This window comes from Schistocerca cancellata, chromosome 7 (genome assembly GCF_023864275.1).
Source record: "Schistocerca cancellata isolate TAMUIC-IGC-003103 chromosome 7, iqSchCanc2.1, whole genome shotgun sequence".
In the NCBI taxonomy this organism is placed as follows: Eukaryota; Metazoa; Arthropoda; class Insecta; order Orthoptera; family Acrididae; genus Schistocerca; species Schistocerca cancellata.
In genome coordinates this window covers 576,146,617-576,164,804 of record NC_064632.1, presented here as the reverse complement: position 1 = coordinate 576,164,804, position 18,188 = coordinate 576,146,617, and positions in this window count along the sequence as shown.

Genomic DNA, 18,188 nt, shown 5'->3' with positions numbered 1-18,188 from the left:
TGGGTGACTTAGAAAAGTAGTTGAAACCACAGCAACCATTATTTACTACCTATACGAATTTCTTTTACCACTTTTGAGTACACTACTTCGTCGATGTCTCATGTAGTCTTAGTATTATCAGCGGAATATTACAAACGTTTGTACTCCATTATCTGCAAGACAAAGCTACTACCATGTCATGGGGCACAATAATGTTTCTCGTACTTTTATATTGGTTTTAGCTGAACTAAGACAAGTTTCTGACACATAATACAGACAATGTAGAGATGGGATTAACATTGTTTATTTGGACACAAAGATAAGATTATTCTCGGCAATGAGTGCACTTTAAGCTGTAAGTTGGATCAGCAACAGTGCCATTTGAGTGTTTTGTAATGTTATAGAATAAATATTTAGATATCTTAATAAATAATACAGGCAATTTTTGTTATTTTTATTGTACAGTTCAAAGATCGAAACTAATCTGATCGATTAAATTGTAAGTTGTATCATTAGTGGCAACATACGTGTTGTGATGAGTAATAAAGACGATTTATATGTGCAAGCATTTTCTTTGAGGACTAGTTGTGCCTTGCTAAGTGTGATAGAATAATCTAACTATTCTCACTGAGAGTCACAGCTTAATCAGTGACGCCAAAATGCTAGCCTTGTGAATTTTTTTAAAAAAATTTGTAGACCAATTATGTTATGACACTAGGGTCACAAATGATTATGATTTGTACTCGAACTCATTCTGTATTTTGATAAATTATACAGACAGTTTTGTTTTGGTGTAGCTATCTAATTTTCACTGGTGATCAGAGATTGGTTTTTATACTTGCATATTACTGTAAGCAACCTGTGTAAGTTTTCTGCTTGCTATCTTTATATTTTTGCTAATTAATTGTATTTTGGTGCAAAGATACCGTTTTCAGGATACCAATTTTTCCTCTCTGTGTGGAACATTGTCCATCTTTTCTGTTGGCTACATTGTGCGTTTATATGTTCTATTTGGAGCGTTATGAAGTTATCCTTAGGTGTTATGGAAATATGTAGTTGAAGTGATACAACAAACTTAATCTTTTCCCCCCTTTACATGGTGCCTGGTTAAGTTCTCTTTCATACCCCCTAAATTGGTACTTGGTGAGGTGAAGCATTACTGAAAGCTTTCAAAAACATCAGGTGATGAAAATATGATTTCCATAACACGAGTAGATTTCCGCATGTAGGCCAAAGGTCGAAATGTCAATATCTTTATGCATTTCGATAAACATTACATACAGGTTAGATATGGAAATAGCATTGTAGCTCTTAATTTGACAGTCTAGACACAAGTTTTAGGCTCCAGGTGCATGGATGAGGAACGATGCGTGACAATCCACCTGCCACAATCCGATGGATGCCTGGTGTACACATTTGGCCCAGAAGCTCCACTCCATTCCTGTTGTACTTTCTCCTAATTTAGATCAATACTACTTCCTGTATGAATATGTCATACTGTTTTAAAGATTATATATGTAAATAATGAGACTGACGTTGTCAGGTTCCCACTTTCAAAGGTACAAAGGGCAGAAAAAGAGTAATGAGTGTATTAATTGAAAATATTATGAGCTGATGCTTTAATTCGTCTGCTAGAAGGGCTGTCACAGTTTAGTATCATGATACCGTGACACCAGGGACGTCTACTGTTACATTGTATGGTCCTGAGGGCCCATTGGTGCAGGGGTAGACGCCTGTCTTAAAGTGATCTCTGAATGTTGCTTCCAGCTGCAAGTTTTCAGGCATCCTGCGTTGCACGTATTCGTCTCCAGAGTTTCTTGGTAGTTCTCATTAGTCCATTATAATTATCCGGGCTGTTATGCCGTGGTCGGTTGATGAATTCTGTGTCGATTCCCAACGTTTCGTCTCCGACTGCGGGAGACATCTTCAAGGGGATCGGTAGCTTCCATTGAGGTACGGACCCCCTTGAAGATGTCTCCCGCAGTCGGAGACGAAACGTTGGGAATCGACACAGAATTCATCAACCGACCACGGCATAACAGCCCGGATAATTATAATGGACATGACATTTCCAGCCGTGAGAGTCTACATTTTAGTTCTCATTAGCCAGTATTCACAGCTGGCAAAGGCTACGGGTGGCAAATATCATGCAGAAAGTCGGTTCAACTCATGCGGTTTGTTGTTTCCAATCTTTTACTACCATGACACGACATGTAATCAGTGGAACGTTCTACAATTTGTAATACTGAACAAGCGGACTTTAGATGTATGTTAACTTGGCAATGACTGGGACCACGCAGTATAAAACAGGGAGGATTCCGTATGCATTGTACAGGGTGACAATTATTGAACTATATGAAATAAAATCGTCATAACTACCGAACGGTCTGCATTTGGACATACAAACTGCACGTCTGGCAGCGGGACTTGATGGGAATTAGTATGCGCACTGTGGTTTGATTTAGCGACGAAGCCCACTTTCATTTGGATGGTTCATCAATAAGCAAAATTGGCACATTTGGGGGACTGAGATTCCGCATTTCTCGATCGAGAAGCCTCTTCACCGTCAACGGGTGACTGTGTGGTGTGCAGTGTCCAGTCACGGAATAATCGGTGCGATATTTCCTGATGGCACCATGACTACCGAACGGTACGTGAAGGTTTCGGAAGATGATTTCAGCCCCATTATCCAAAGTGACCCTGATTTCGACAAGATGTGATTCATGCAAAACGGAGCTCGACGTCAGGAGAGCGTTTGATGTCCTGGAGGAGCACTTTGGGGACCGCTTTCTGGCTCTGGGGTATCCAGAAGCCAGTTGCATGGTCCTCCATTGGCCGCCATATTCTCCGAATCTGAACACATGTGACTCCTTTTTGTGGGGCTGTATTGAAGGCAAGACGTACCGCAATAACACCAAAACCATTTCTGAGCTGGAAACAGCCATTCAGGAAGTCACTGACAGCATCGATATTCTGACACTTCAGCGGGTCATGCAGAATTTTCCGATTCGTCCGCGCCGCATCATCGCTAATATTTTCTTGACCTTTTGCAGTATCGTTAAACTGGGCAACCAAAAGCACCTCTTTCTTGGTCTACCTATTGTTCGTTACCCTGTTTGACTAGAATTCAATATTACTTTGGGTAATCTATTTTCATTCATTCTACTGACATGATGTCTGCATTTTTCTCCAAATTCATCTATGCATTTATGGTTTTCAATTTCTAGTTCTTGTCTGGTCGTTGTAATCCTCATCATATGGGATAGCGCATAGCCTGTTGCTCTTCTTGTAAACGTTACTTCCTTAGCTTCCAATCTTCGTTGATTTCCAGCTGTTATTGCCCAAGTCTCACTGCCATTAAATATACATTCTATTGTCATTGCCTTGTAATACTTTATTACGATTTCTTTCCTGTCTTTTTTTTTCAGTATTCTGTATTAGGCCCCATTAATGTAATTGAATCTTTGAATATTTTTCGATATGTCTATTGTATTTCTGAAGGAAATAATATTTTCCAAGATGCTGAACTCATTTTCTCTCTCTTTTTTTCTGGTCGTTTACTATTATTTTGCTTAGGACCGAGTGTTGATCTTTAAGAGCCCGACTTTTGTTTTCTGTGCCGAGTATGTTAAATTATATTTCTTGCCAGTCATAATTAAATTATAAATGGCTTTTTGTTTCATTGGTTAAAGTTACAGAAGAAAATCTCTATTTCTTTTTGCTATTATCTCAGCACATCGTCAACATGGATGTTACAAAGTATCGGACACGCACTGCATCCTTACCGTGAACCTAGATCTGTTGTTAACACTTCACTGTCAACTACGCCAGTTTTTGGGATGCTGACATAAATTTTTGTTAATTTTTTCCCTTAATAAACAATACCTAGATCTGTTGTTAACATTCCACTGTCAGCAATGCCAGTTTTTTTGGTACTGAAATAAATTTTTGTTTATTTTTTTATCCTTAATAAACAGTACCTAGATCTGTTGTTATCATTTGACTGTCAGCAATGCCAGTTTTTGGGATACTGAAATAAATTTTTGTTAATTTTTTTCCTCCTTAATAAACAATAAGTCGATCCTCTGATACGCAGCTGAAACGTTAGAACGTTCTCTGTATAGGCGTGTGGCGTCAGAGCGTGAGGATAATGGTGAACTGTTGTAATGAATGCGTTTTGACCCACTCAGGCACTTGACGTGTGTTTAATTAGTGGTTTCCGCCGTTTCTCCGAACTCGGTAATGAGTTACCTGTTTACAGTTGAAGCCCGGGGCTCGGCGCCCACCACATCTGGGCATTGAGCGTGGCGGCGTGTGTGTAGCGTGGGTGGACACACCGGCACTCGCCTGTACGCCCGTTGACCACATGTTTGCACTGAAAACAGCCATCCGCTTCGGGGGCTAGATGAACCACCCACCCGTTTTAGAATTGCTTCGCTTCTACCCTGTCATTGTAGAAGCGTTGAAGCTAGTCTCCACTTGCGTTTACCAGGTGTTTTATAAACTGACGATCCAGCAAGACTACCTTTTTCATTTCCAGCGAATTTACAGCGTAGTTCTTTCCTTATTTAGTCACAGGTGCATATAAAATAGGTTCACAGTACGCCGTCTGTTCTCTTCAGTTCTTTCTTGAAAGTTTTCTCATACTTCTCGTCAACTGAGGTATTTTCTGAACTATGTTTAATTTGACTTTCTGTTTACGATGGGGGTGTTTTTGGTTGGCTGTTTAGCTTGGTTGTCGCTGCTCCAAGTCGTCTCAGTAGGGACCATTCTTTTCTACTCTATTAGATGAAATCTAGATGATCTACAGTATTTTCCAGTCTCTCTTTTATCTCCATAGTAACTGACTGCGGTTGTTGGTGGCTTAGTTGATGATTTAGCTTTTCGGCATGTGTTGTTGTGGTCTTGAGTCCAGAGACTGGTTTGATGTAGCTCTCCATGCTACTTTATCCCGTGCAAGCTTCTTCATCTCCCAGTACCTACTGCAACCTGCATCCTTCTGAATCTGCTTAGTGTATTCATCTCTTGGTCTCCCTCTACGAATTTTACCCTCCACGCTTCCCTCCAATACTAAATTGGTTATTCTTTGATGCCTCAGAACATGTCCAACCAAACGATTTCTTCTTCTAGTCAAGTTGTGCCACAAATTTCTCTTCTCCCTAATTCTGTTCAGTACCTCCTCATTAGTTATGTGGTCTACCCATCTAATGTTCAGCATTCTTCTGTAGCACCACATTTCGAAAGCTTCTATTCTCTTCTTGTCTAAACTATTTATCGTCCACGTTTCACTTCCATACATGGCCACACTCCATACAAATACTTTCAGAAAAGACATCCTGACACTTAAATCAATACTCGATGTTAGGAAATTTCTCTTCTTCTGAAACGATTTCCTTGCCATTACCAGTCTACATTTTACATCCTCTCTACTTCGACCATCATCAGTTATTTTGCTCCCCAAATAGCAAAACTCATCTACCACTTTAAGTGTCTCATTTCCTAATCTAATTCCCTGAGCATCACCCGACTTAATTCTACTACATTCCATTATCCTCGTTTTGCTTTTGTTTATGTTCATCTTATATCCTCCTTTCAAGACACTGTCCATTCCGTTCAACTGTTCTTCCAGATCCTTTGCTGTCTCTGATAGAATTACAGTGTCATTGGCGAACCTCGAAGTTTTTATTTCTTCTCCATGGATTTTAATACCTACTCCGAATTTTTCTTTTTTTTCCTTTACTGCTTGCTCAATATACAGATTGACGTTCGGTCATATTCTTGAGAAAATTACCTACGCTGGACACTTCGTCGTAGGGTTTAATCATTCTGGGTTCCGTACGGTATGTTACGTTTGGCTGCTGCAATCACTGTGCCAGAAAAACGTTTCTGGGTTTATGCATAGAGTTTAATGGAGCGTAAATCAATATCTTTAGAGTAAGACACCCAGTTTACCTTTCTGAAGGTCCGCCGTGGTAGCTGGTTGGTTCCAACTGCTGGCAGCTGTATGCCAACACTTATGACGACCAGGCGGTGTTGCCTGTTGGAGAATTCTGACAGAATATCCTGGAGTGAGGCAGTTGAATCTGAATCGCACCTGTGAAGACGACGTAAAAGTCAGGAGTTGTATCGCTTTGTCAGTGAGCTAAATGAAACATTTTTTCTATCCTTGGCATCGAAATCCAGAGGAAGATCCTACATTACGAATTATCTCGAAGATAAGTATTTATTAACAAATATGCAACACAGTTTCAGAAAATATCGTTCTTGTCAGACAACTAACTCTTTACCCACATAAATTAATGAGTGTTACCGACAGGGGATCAACACATTTTTTAGTTTCCAAATGGTTTTCGACACCGTTCTTCACAAACGACTCCTGATCAGACTGCGAGCCTACACAGTTTCGTCTCAGCTTTGCTAATGGATCCGTGGTTTGCTGTCAGAGAGGTCACAGTTCACAGAAATTGATGGAAAGTCATGGAGTAAAACAGAAGTAATATATGGCGTTCTCCATGGAAGTGTCAATTGCCCTCTGCTGTTCCCGACCTGTATAAACAATCGAGGAGACAATATGAGCAGACCTCTCCGATTGTTTGCAGATAACGCTGTGTTTACCGGCTAATAAAGCTATCTGATTATCAGAACGAATTGAGAAATGATGTAGACAAGGTATCTGCATGGTGCGAAAACTGGCAATTGATTCTAAATAATGGAAAGTGTGAAGTTATCCATGTGAGTGCCGAAAGGACTCCGCTGCATTTCGGTTCCACCATGAATCATACGAATCTAAAGGCTGTGAAATCAATTAAATGCTCGGGGATTACAATTACGAATAACTTAAACTGGAAAGATCACATGGATAATGTTGTGGGGAGAGCAAACCAAAGACTGCGTCTTATTGAGAGAACACTTAGAAGATGCGATTGAAAAGACTGGCTACACTGGGCTTGTCCGTCCTCTTCTGGAGTGTAGCTACACTACGTGGGGTCCACGTCAGAGAAGATTGACGGGAAAACATCGAACGACTAGAAAGAAGGGCAGTCCGGTTTGTGTTGTTGTGACATAAGGGAAAGAGTATCACGGGTATGGTGTGCGAGTTTGAGTGGCAACAATTAAAGCAAAGGGGGCAGCATTTTCCCAAGAAATTTTAAACACCAACTTTCTCCTTCGAATGGGAATTGAGAGAAATGATCATCGTAATAAAATGGTACGTGGATCCCTTTTCGTACCACACTTACCCACCATATCTTAGATACCATAAAAGAGAAAGTGGGATGGATTCAGAAAACGCAAAAAAGTAAAAATTGAACTTTTCATGATTTTGAGCCTTTCCGGAGCCTCTTAAGCCATAACACTGTTCTTGCCATTATGTGTGGCCTTCAGCCTATTTTTATTGAAGTAAAAAAATTTTTTTTGAAAGAAGGGAACCAGAAGAACTCCTGTACCCCAGTTCCTTGCTTAGGCATTGGGCCCTGGATTTTCGTATGTGGCTTTCAGCCGACTTAAATCAAATCAAAGGAGCTCTTTCGTTAAAAGTTTGAGAGTTTTTAAGTCTTGCTTATGTTATTGTGTGTTTTAACTAATAAAATTTATATGATGAGTGTAACTGACAGCAACTTATTTTGGCCCCTTACCACAAATGTTACCTCATCTACTCTGTCCTACTAACCCAGGTGTAATGTTGTTGCATTAATTTGTTCTGAAAGCGGTGCTGAGAGACAGTAAAAGAGGGTTAAAAGCTGTGAGCTGTCTGGGGAAGTTAACCTTGCATTACTGAGCAACTGTTCCACCAGGTATGCAGTCTAGCTTACCAAATTCCCAACCAGACTAACATAAATTATAATCTTTTAATAGTCATACAACAACCGGTGATTATATATATATATATATATATATATATATATATATATATATATATATATATATATATATATATATATATATATATATAAAGATAATTTAAATAAAAAGAAATAAATCAGTTTATATTTGGAAATTTATTTTAACATAGATCATTGAAATTTCAGCATATTAAACTTGATTCATAACTAAACTGGTGCCTTATTTAGGATTGTGAAAATGTGAGTTTGTAATCTTACAGAACACATCAAATATGGAGCCAAGATTGGGAGACTGCATACAACACTGCATTCATAAAATAACACACGAAGAACATTGAAACATATGCAATAGGAAATTAACCACAACCAACCGATTCAATTTTCACCCAAAGAAGTTACGTTCGTAGCGCAATCCTGTCCATCATGAAATTACCACACACTGGTATACTAAATTCATACTAACCCTCTGTGAAATCTTCCTGAAAAGAATAGCTGAGGGCTACTTTGATGATTACACCACATGCTTCACGTGGTCATCTTGGTTTACACAAAGCGTGTAACTCCACAATAATTTTGATAATTAAAATAAATTACATCGAAACGCAATTTACAAAAGAAAAACCTCGAACTCGTTACTATCGTCTTACTATTAACCTGCTGGGTCAAACAATTGTATAAGCACGTGGTACTGGTCTCACAAAGTACACCCCACGTGGGCTGAACATAAAGAAAAGTTGCTATACTGAAAAATATTGTCAAGACGAGACGTTATAATCTCACGCACATTCGCATTTAAGATTGATGATCTTAGTTAGAGTTACTGATCAACACGTGGTTCCTCTTTACTCACAAAGTAGTGACAAAGCAACTACTGGAAGTTAATCTGAACTTCACACTCGAAATACACTGCGTTGCAATGTAAGATAACATTAGATATTTTAGAGCTAAACCTGAAATAAAGGTGATTAAATTTTCAGTTAGGCTGAACTTAAGAAATCCATTGTCCTACGGACTTAGCAGACACGCGCTTAGCCAGAGATCTTACCACTTCAGACGCTCGCCACGGACAGACTGGCCTGGGCTCCTACCGAACATGCTTAACAGATACAAATGGAAGTGACCAGAGAGGCAGCTCCCTATACCAACATGACAAGGGACGGACAGGACCATACTAAGAATAGAAACCTCTCTACTTTTAGAAAGCGTAGCTACCTGTTCTGACGTTGGTCCTACTGTTCTCTAGCAGACAGGTTTGTCTGCTACCATCAAGCATGCAACTAGAAATACATTTGCTCATTCATCCTCTCACAAAGAAGGGAAGGGAGATGACAGTATCTTATCATATACAGTATATAAAAGAAAGCGGATGTAGGTTCCGTATGAGACTGTGTGACATCAATTACATATAAACTGTGTTTTAAAGTGTAGTAGTGTGACAGATCGTTCTTGTTTATGTGTAAAAGTAACACGTTTCACTGCTCAGTCCCCTCCCAGATAGTCAGAAACACCACAGTAAATTTAGAAGAGGGATTTATGCCATAAATGACAACAGATTTAAGAAATTAACATGAAAGGAATCCAACAGAGACCTTTCACAGGTATTTCACGATTCCTCGGCGGTGTGAAAATTTAAAGCTTCTAAGTGAAGGCAATTAAACGATGCAGCCATGCATGTTACATATTTTGTTACTCGAATATGCCTGAAATACGGCTCAGATGTAAATAGGAAATAAATATCTGTGCATTGCATTCCACTGCTGGGGGCAATATAGTCAACATTAATGTATGTTAGTTTCGTCTTAAGACCTCCATGTTGCATAGGTAGTGTCACACAATGCGCATTCTACATGCAACCAACAGGTAAAGGCTCCATCTTTTATTCTGCAGGAAATAAATGAACCAGGCAAACATCCAGAACACTTTCCAATCTTTTTTACCATTCCCTACATATGAAGCCGAAGTTGGTAAAAAGTAAAGGTGGGAAAAAACCGCAGGACCAGCACAACAAGATGTCTGCCGTTAACATTGCAAAATATCTAGTGTACTCAGTCTGGTAAAAAGCACCGAAATGATAATATTATTTATCGACAACTAGTTTTAATAACGGAGATCATCTTGCAAAGTACTTTTTAGGGTCCCGTTCCTTGATATGTAAAAACGGAGCCCTTAAAGGATCGCTTTCTTGTCTGTCCATATGTCTGTCTGTGAGACTGTTACGAACCCTTGTTCTCAGGAAAGGGTACAAGAATCATGTTCAAATTTATGTCACATATTGGGATCTACGCTCCCTTGGCGGTGTAAAAATTTTAAACTTCTAAGTGAAGACAATTAAACGATACGGCCATGTATGTTACATATTTTGTTACTCGAAAATTCACTCGACGAAACCTATGGAGTACTTCCCGTTAACCTCCAATTATGAAATTCGGCAACAAGCAAGGTTTTACAATAAAAGTAAAAGAAAAAATCGGAAAATTGTTTATCTGTAATTATATCACAAGAAAAATTTTTTGTCATTTTTTGTTCGTCTGTTTGTCCGTCTGGCCCTTTTTTCTCTGGAACCGGTTGCGTACCAGGTTCAAATTTACATCATATGCTGAGGTCCATGTTCCCTTGGTGGTGTAAACAATTTAAGCTTCTAAGTCCATCGAATCAGAAGATTCGGTCATTTAAGTCACGTATTTTGACTCTCGCAAACTCACTGATCAAAAGCTATAGCCACTTCCCATTGACATGAAAGATTTCGCAATACAGTAAAGTAAAAAGTATGAAATTTGTTAAATTGTAAATATATCGCACAAAATATGTCTTTTGCCATGTGAAAATGTATTGCATTCATCATCCGTCCAAATCATTGTAGAAGAGCATTGCTACATGCGTACATAAAATAAAAGTTAGTAAGTTAAAAAAGTTTTATTAAGTCTTCTCTCTCAGCATGTATAAACTGTAGTCCCCTGCGCGCTTCTTTTTGTACGTCCTTGCTAGTCTGAGGAACTACTGCAAAGATCTTGAAATTCTCAGGACCAATATCTTGCCACTATTGATGTTGATAAAAGGCAAAAATCGTTGAGATTCTCCAGTCCCAGGATGGATGAACTATAAGTATGCACAATTAAGAATCTTCAGCAGACGACCCTGATTAATAAAATATGGACAGGATTTTTAGACCTTTTGAAATGCTCAAATCTGGTAAACAGAAATGACTATATCGGAAAAAGGTTAACTGAGGTCATTATTTGGTCGGCATAATGTTATTATTGTAATAATTACTTCAAGGGTGGATATTACAGAATCATCTGTTTAATAAGTTACGGTTACAAAACACTGGTTGCAGAAGGAAGGAACAACTGGTGCCCGGCCGTTGTGGCCAAGCGGTTCTAGGCGCTTCAGTCTGCGCTACGGTCCCAGGTTCGAATCCTGCCTGGGGCATGGATGTGTGTGATGCCCGTAGGTTAGTTAGGTTTAGGTAGTTCTAAATTCTAGAGGACTAATGACCACAGATGTTAAGTCCCATAGTGCTCAGAGCCATTTGAACCAATTTTTTTATTTATTTATTTTTTATTTTTTAAATTTTTTTTTTGAACAACTGGTTGATGCCGTCGCAGGTAAGACGGTTCAAATGGCTCAAGTAGCTCTGAGCACTATGGGACTTAACATCTGATGTCATCAGTCCCCTAGAACTTAGAACTACTTAAACCTAACTAACCGAAGGACATCACACGCATCAATGCCCGAAGCAGGATTCGAACCTGCGACCGTAACGGCCGCGCGGTTCCAGACTGAAGCGCCTAGAACCGCTCGACCACTCCGGCTACGACGGTTCCAGAGAAATGTAGGAGCATGCGAGGCAATACTGACCCTATGACTTATCTTACAAGACTGTGTGATGGCAGGCCAAACTACATACTTTATAGGGTTAGTGTACTTAGAGGAAACCTCTGACAATATCTGATGGACTACAGTTTTTGAGATTTTGAAGGCAGCAGGGGTTTATACGAAAACCAGATTGCAGTTAAGTTTCGAAGGACATGAAACGAAAGCAGTTTTTGAGAAGGGAATGAGAAAATGTTATCTATCCCCAGTGTTACTACACCTGTGCCTTGAGAATGTGGTGAAGGTAAACAAGGAGGAACTTGAAGAGGGAGGTAAAGTTCAGGAAGAAGAACTAAAAACTGTAATGTCTGCCGATGATATTGCAATTCTGTCAGAGCTGTTAAAGGTCTTGGAAGATCAGTTGAAAGAAATGAATTGTCTTGAAAAGTTATCAGACTAATCACAACAAAAGTAAGATAAGGGTAATGGGACGTAATCGACTAAACCAGACGTAGAGGTAACTACTAGATTGGAGAATGAGACACTAAGAGTTGTAGATGACTTTTGATATTTGGAAACAAAATGACAGTCTGAAGAGATGATCTAAAATACATACTGGGAATGATACGAAAAGTACACTCCTGGAAATTGAAATAAGAACACCGTGAATTCATTGTCCCAGGAAGGGGAAACTTTATTGACACATTCCTGGGGTCAGATACATCACATGATCACACTGACGGAACCACAGGCACATAGACACAGGCAACAGAGCATGCACAATGTCGGCACTAGTACAGTGTATATCCACCTTTCGCAGCAATGCAGGCTGCTATTCTCCCATGGAGACGATCGTAGAGATGCTGGATGTAGTCCTGTGGAACGGCTTGCCATGCCATTTCCACCTGGCGCCTCAGTTGGACCAGCGTTCGTGCTGGACGTGCAGACCGCGTGAGACGATGCTTCATTCAGTCCCAAACATGCTCAATGGGGGACAGATCCGGAGATCTTGCTGGCCAGGGTAGTTGACTTACACCTTCTAGAGCACGTTGGGTGGCACGGGATACATGCGGACGTGCATTGTCCTGTTGGAACAGCAAGTTCCCTTGCCGGTCTAGGAATGCTAGAACGATGGGTTCGATGACGGTTTGGATGTACCGTGCACTATTCAGTGTCTCCTCGACGATCACCAGTGGTGTACGGCCAGTGTAGGAGATCGCTCCCCACACCATGATGCCGGGTGTTGGCCCTGTGTGCCTCGGTCGTATGCAGTCCTGATTGTGGCGCTCACCTGCACGACGCCAAACACGCATACGACCATCATTGGCACCAAGGCAGAAGCGACTCTCATCGCTGAAGACGACACGTCTCCATTCGTCCCTCCATTCACGCCTGTCGCGACACCACTGGAGGCGGGCTGCACGATGTTGGGGCGTGAGCGGAAGACGGCCTAACGGTGTGCGGGACCGTAGCCCAGCTTCATGGAGACGGTTGCGAATGGTCCTCGCCGATACCCCAGGAGCAACAGTGTCCCTAATTTGCTGGGAAGTGGCGGTGCGGTCCCCTACGGCACTGCGTAGGATCCTACGGTCTTGGCGTGCATCCGTGCGTCGCTGCGGTCCGGTCCCAGGTCGACGGGCACGTGCACCTTCCGCCGACCACTGGCGACAACATCGATGTGCTGTGGAGACCTCACGCCCCACGTGTTGAGCAATTCGGCGGTACGTCCACCCGGCCTCCCGCATGCCCACTATACGCCCTCGCTCAAAGTCCGTCAACTGCACATACGGTTCATGTCCACGCTGTCGCGGCATGCTACCAGTGTTAAAGACTGCGATGGAGCTCCGTATGCCACGGCAAACTGGCTGACACTGACGGCGGCGGTGCACAAATGCTGCGCAGCTAGCGCCATTCGACGGCCAACACCGCGGTTCCTGGTGTGTCCGCTGTGCCGTGCGTGTGATCATTGCTTGTACAGCCCTCTCGCAGTGTCCGGAGCAAGTATGGTGGGTCTGACACACCGGTGTCAATGTGTTCTTTTTTCCATTTCCAGGAGTGTATTTCTGAAAAAGATAAATTTGTTAATATCGGATAAAATTTAAATTGTGTCAAGTCTTTTCCGAAGTTGTAACGAATGTGATCTTGTACGGAAGTGAGACGTAGACGATAAACAGTTCCGGCAAGAAGAGAATAGAAGCTTTTGAATGTGTTGTTACAAAAGAATGTTGAAGATTAAATGAGTCGATCGGATGACTAATGGAAAGGTACTGAATAGAAATGGCAAGAAAAGAAACATATGCCAAAACACAACTAACAGTAGGAACGGTTGATAGGACGTATCCTGAGGCCACTAGTAATGGTCAGATTGGTAAGAGAACAAATGTCGGGAATAAAAACTGGCCAGGGAGGCCAAGGTAAGGCTGTAATACAGAGAGCAAGTAGTAGTCATACAGATAGGGGGGACTTACGTAGAATTGACTGGGGTGGGGAACTGCTCCAAACCAGTCTTCGGACCACAGTAAGAACATCCTTACTCGAAAGAAAAGTACGTTGGAGTCAGACTAATCAACCGAAGAAACGTTTCTATCACAGTGAACATGGTGGATCCTGTAATATACGTATATTCAGCTACAGGGTGCTGGGATGTTCGCTTACTAACGTAGAAGGTGCTCCGTCCATTCTAACTGCAGACTTCAATCAAGCGAGTTCGCACGTGAAACGGCACGTCGCGAATCGAGAAAAGACAGGACTGATCCCACTTGTTTGACGCATTTCCGATCGATCATCTTTCGCTATATTCATCCACACGTTGCAACTACGTTTCAGGCAGGATTCTGAATGGTAAAGTATGAACTTCTTCCGTAACTAGTAATCTTTATTTACACTACCGGTTGCACAACGTACTTATTCCCCTTTCAGGAGAGGAGACGTCATACCTTTTATCTAGATTTTGAGAGAGAAAACAACATAAAGTAAATAATATTCCTAGAGTGAAGGCTTTCCTTCGTTTCGTTTCGACATCGTGTTTCACCGCACGTCTAATTTTCTTTCAACTCTCGCGACAGTAGATCCGTCTGAGGATGCTTCGGAGACTATGAAGATGTCTATTTCTTTTACTTTTTAATCCATTATGTATTCGTACTTCCCAATGTGACGCATGCATCACCTTGGTAATGGTAGCCTTTTTACGCGGCTGCCATGGTATGTAGTAAGGAGCAACATATAATAATTACCGAGTCTCGCTTCGCTGAATCCATCCAGCACTCAAAGCGACCTTCGGAGTTGACGGCTGTCGCTGACGGTGAATCGTTGGAATATTTCACCAGTGTCAAGGCGGGCTTACACAATCGGTGGCCAATGCCAGCGGTATTCGTCATCCTCAGATTTTCTCGGAAGTAAAGGACGTTCGCCTTGGACGATAACATGCGGAAGATGTCCACAGAGTCCAGAAATGGAGAGGACCAGTTGGTCAAGACTATGAAGTACAGTAAACAGAGATTTCTTGAGCTATGACATCAGTTCTCTGAACTACATCACATTGCTTCCCTGTAATAACTGCAGACGATACACTACAGACATACGTCAGGAGAGAAGTATTTCAAAGACTGAGCTAATAAACGTAGCACGTACCACACAACGTGAAAATAGTTTCTCCTAGACTTGTCTCTCATAAGGATTTCTAAGCACTCAATTCAGGAAAATAGTCTGTCGCGCACGTACTTTAAAATGGTTATTGTCAGGCACAGTCACTTATATCAACAAGAAGTTGCCGGTCTCGCCCAGTATTGGCCATCATCTGGAGAATGAAGCAGTAGTTCATTCGAAAGCACTTTAATAAGCCCGCGCTGCAATTTTTTTTATAAAATAGAAAACAATGAAAATGCGATCAGTAATGTTTCAGATTTCGAGGCAGAATGGGATAGGAATGATGATGGAAATATCACATTTGAGGAAGTGGAAAAAATGGTCAATAGATTGCAGTGCAATAAAGCGGCTGGGGTGGATGAAATTAAGTCGGAACTCATCAAATACAGTGGAATGTCAGGTCTTAAATGGCTACACAGGATAATTGAAATGGCCTGGGAGTCGGGACAGGTTCCATCAGACTGTACAAAAGCAGTAATCACACCAATCTTTAAACATGGAAACAGAAAAGATTGTAACAACTACAGAGGTATCTCTTTAATCAGCGTTGTGGGTAAAATCTTCTCAGGTATTGTTAAAAGGAAAGTGCGAGTATTAGTTGAGGACCAATTGGATGAAAATCAGTGTGGGTTTAGGCCTCTTAGAGGTTGTCAGGACCAGATCTTTAGCTTACGGCAAATAATGGAGAAGTGTTATGAGTGGAACAGGGAATTGTATCTGTGCTTTATAGATCTAGAAAAGGCATATGACCGGGTTCCTAGGAGGAAGTTATTGTCTGTTCTACAAGATTATGGAATAGGAGGCAAACTTTTGCAAGCAATTAAAGGTCTTTACATGGATAGTCAGGCAGCAGTTAGAGTTGACGGTAAATTGAGTTCATGGTTCAGAGTAGTTTCAGGGGTAAGACAAGGCTGCAACCTGCCTCCACTATTGTTCATATTATTTATGGATCATATGTTGAAAACAATAGACTGGCTGGGTGAGATTAAGATATGTGAACACAAAATAAGCAGTCTTGCATATGCGGATGACTTAGGTGTGACGGCAGATTCGATTGAAAGTTTGCAAAGTAATATTTCAGAGCTAGATCAGAAATGTAAGGACTATGGTATGAAGATTAGCATCTCCAAAACGAAAGTAATGTCAGTGGGAAAGAAATATAAACGGACTGAGTGCCAAATAGGAGGAACAAAGTTAGAACAGGTGGACGGTTTCAAGTACTTAGGATGCATATTCTCACAGGATGGCAACATAGTGAAAGAACTGGAAGCGAGGTGTAGCAAAGCTAATGCAGTGAGCGCTCAGCTACGATCTACTCTCTTCTGCAAGAAGGAAGTCAGTACCAAGATTAAGTTATCTGTGCACCGTTCAATCTTTCGACCAACTTTGTTGTATGGGAGCGAAAGCTGGGTGGATTCAGGTTACCTTATCAACAAGGTTGAGGTTACGGATATGAAAGTAGCTAGGATGATTGCAGGTACTAGTAGATGGCAACAATGGCAGGAGGGTGTGCACAATGAGGAAATCAAAGAAAAACTGGGAATGAACTCTATAGATGTAGCAGTCAGGGCGAACAGGCTTAGATGGTGGGGTCATGTTACACGCATGGGAGAAGCAAGGTTACCCAAGAGACTCATGGATTCAGCAGTAGAGGGTAGGAGGAGTCGGGGCAGACCGAGGAGAAGGTACCTGGATTCGGTTAAGAATGATTTTGAAGTAATAGGTTTAACATCAGAAAAGGCACCAATGTTAGCACTGAATAGGGGATCATGGAGGAACTGTATAAGGGGGGCTATGCTCCAGACTAAACGCTGAAAGGCATAATCAGTCTTAAATGATGATGATGATGATGATGATGAAAAGAAAACAAATCGCCTTGAGTCACTAATCACGATTTTTATTCAGTAAATGATGCATTTCGAGAACTGGCGCCTTCAAATGCCAGATCACGCACACACTTGATGATAGCCATCTGTATTCTACACAGAAAAAATTTTATGTTATATGGTTTTACAGGACCATCTGTATGGTGCCCTGCAGTGGTAGCTTGTCATCTACAGAAAAAAAAAGAACGATGTAAATGTGAATTTTATCAGCGACTTAACACATACCTTGATTTCTGAAAACCTTATTTTTGGTGTTGTAAAATGTTTTGTATATATATTTGTTATTACTCACGTTTTGTTGTGATTGATCCTTCTTCTTCCGCTTTTCGCGGGCACTGCACACACACACACATTAAAAATCCGCAAAGAACATTTAATTTGTGTGTGAATTGCCCTCGGAACGTGAAAGAGGGATCAGTCACAACAAGACGTGAGTAATAACAAATATATAAACAAAACAGTTTGCCACACCAAAATCACATTTTCAGAAATCAAGGAATATGTTAGCTCGCTGATAAAATTTACATTTATTTCCTTTGGTTTGCAGATGACAAGCTATCACCGCTCGACACCATACAGATGGTCCAGCAATGCAAACCCATATAATATAAAATTAGTGGAAGAACAAAAACAAATAAAAACTGTCTTCTGGTCTAATCTTGTTAGACCAGTTACAACGTAAAGCATGTTCACTTTTACAGTTGTTCAACAAACAAAAACCACTGATGATGACACAGAGGTGCCGAAACATGTTTGTGTAACAAGAACAAAGGCGTTTTGCATAAAAGGTGGAACAAATATCCAGTAATATGTAACTACAACTGGAATTTCTAAGTAATTTTCTTTTTGTCTCAGATTTTTATAAATCAGTAGCTGCATTGCAGCACAGTATATCACTTTGTAATTACCTATGCTCTGCTAACGAGACAAAAAAAAAAGGAAAATGTAAACAGATGACGCACCTGAAGATAAGCCCCCATGGCTCGAAACGATATTGAAATGGAAGTCAGGACTATTGGGTGAA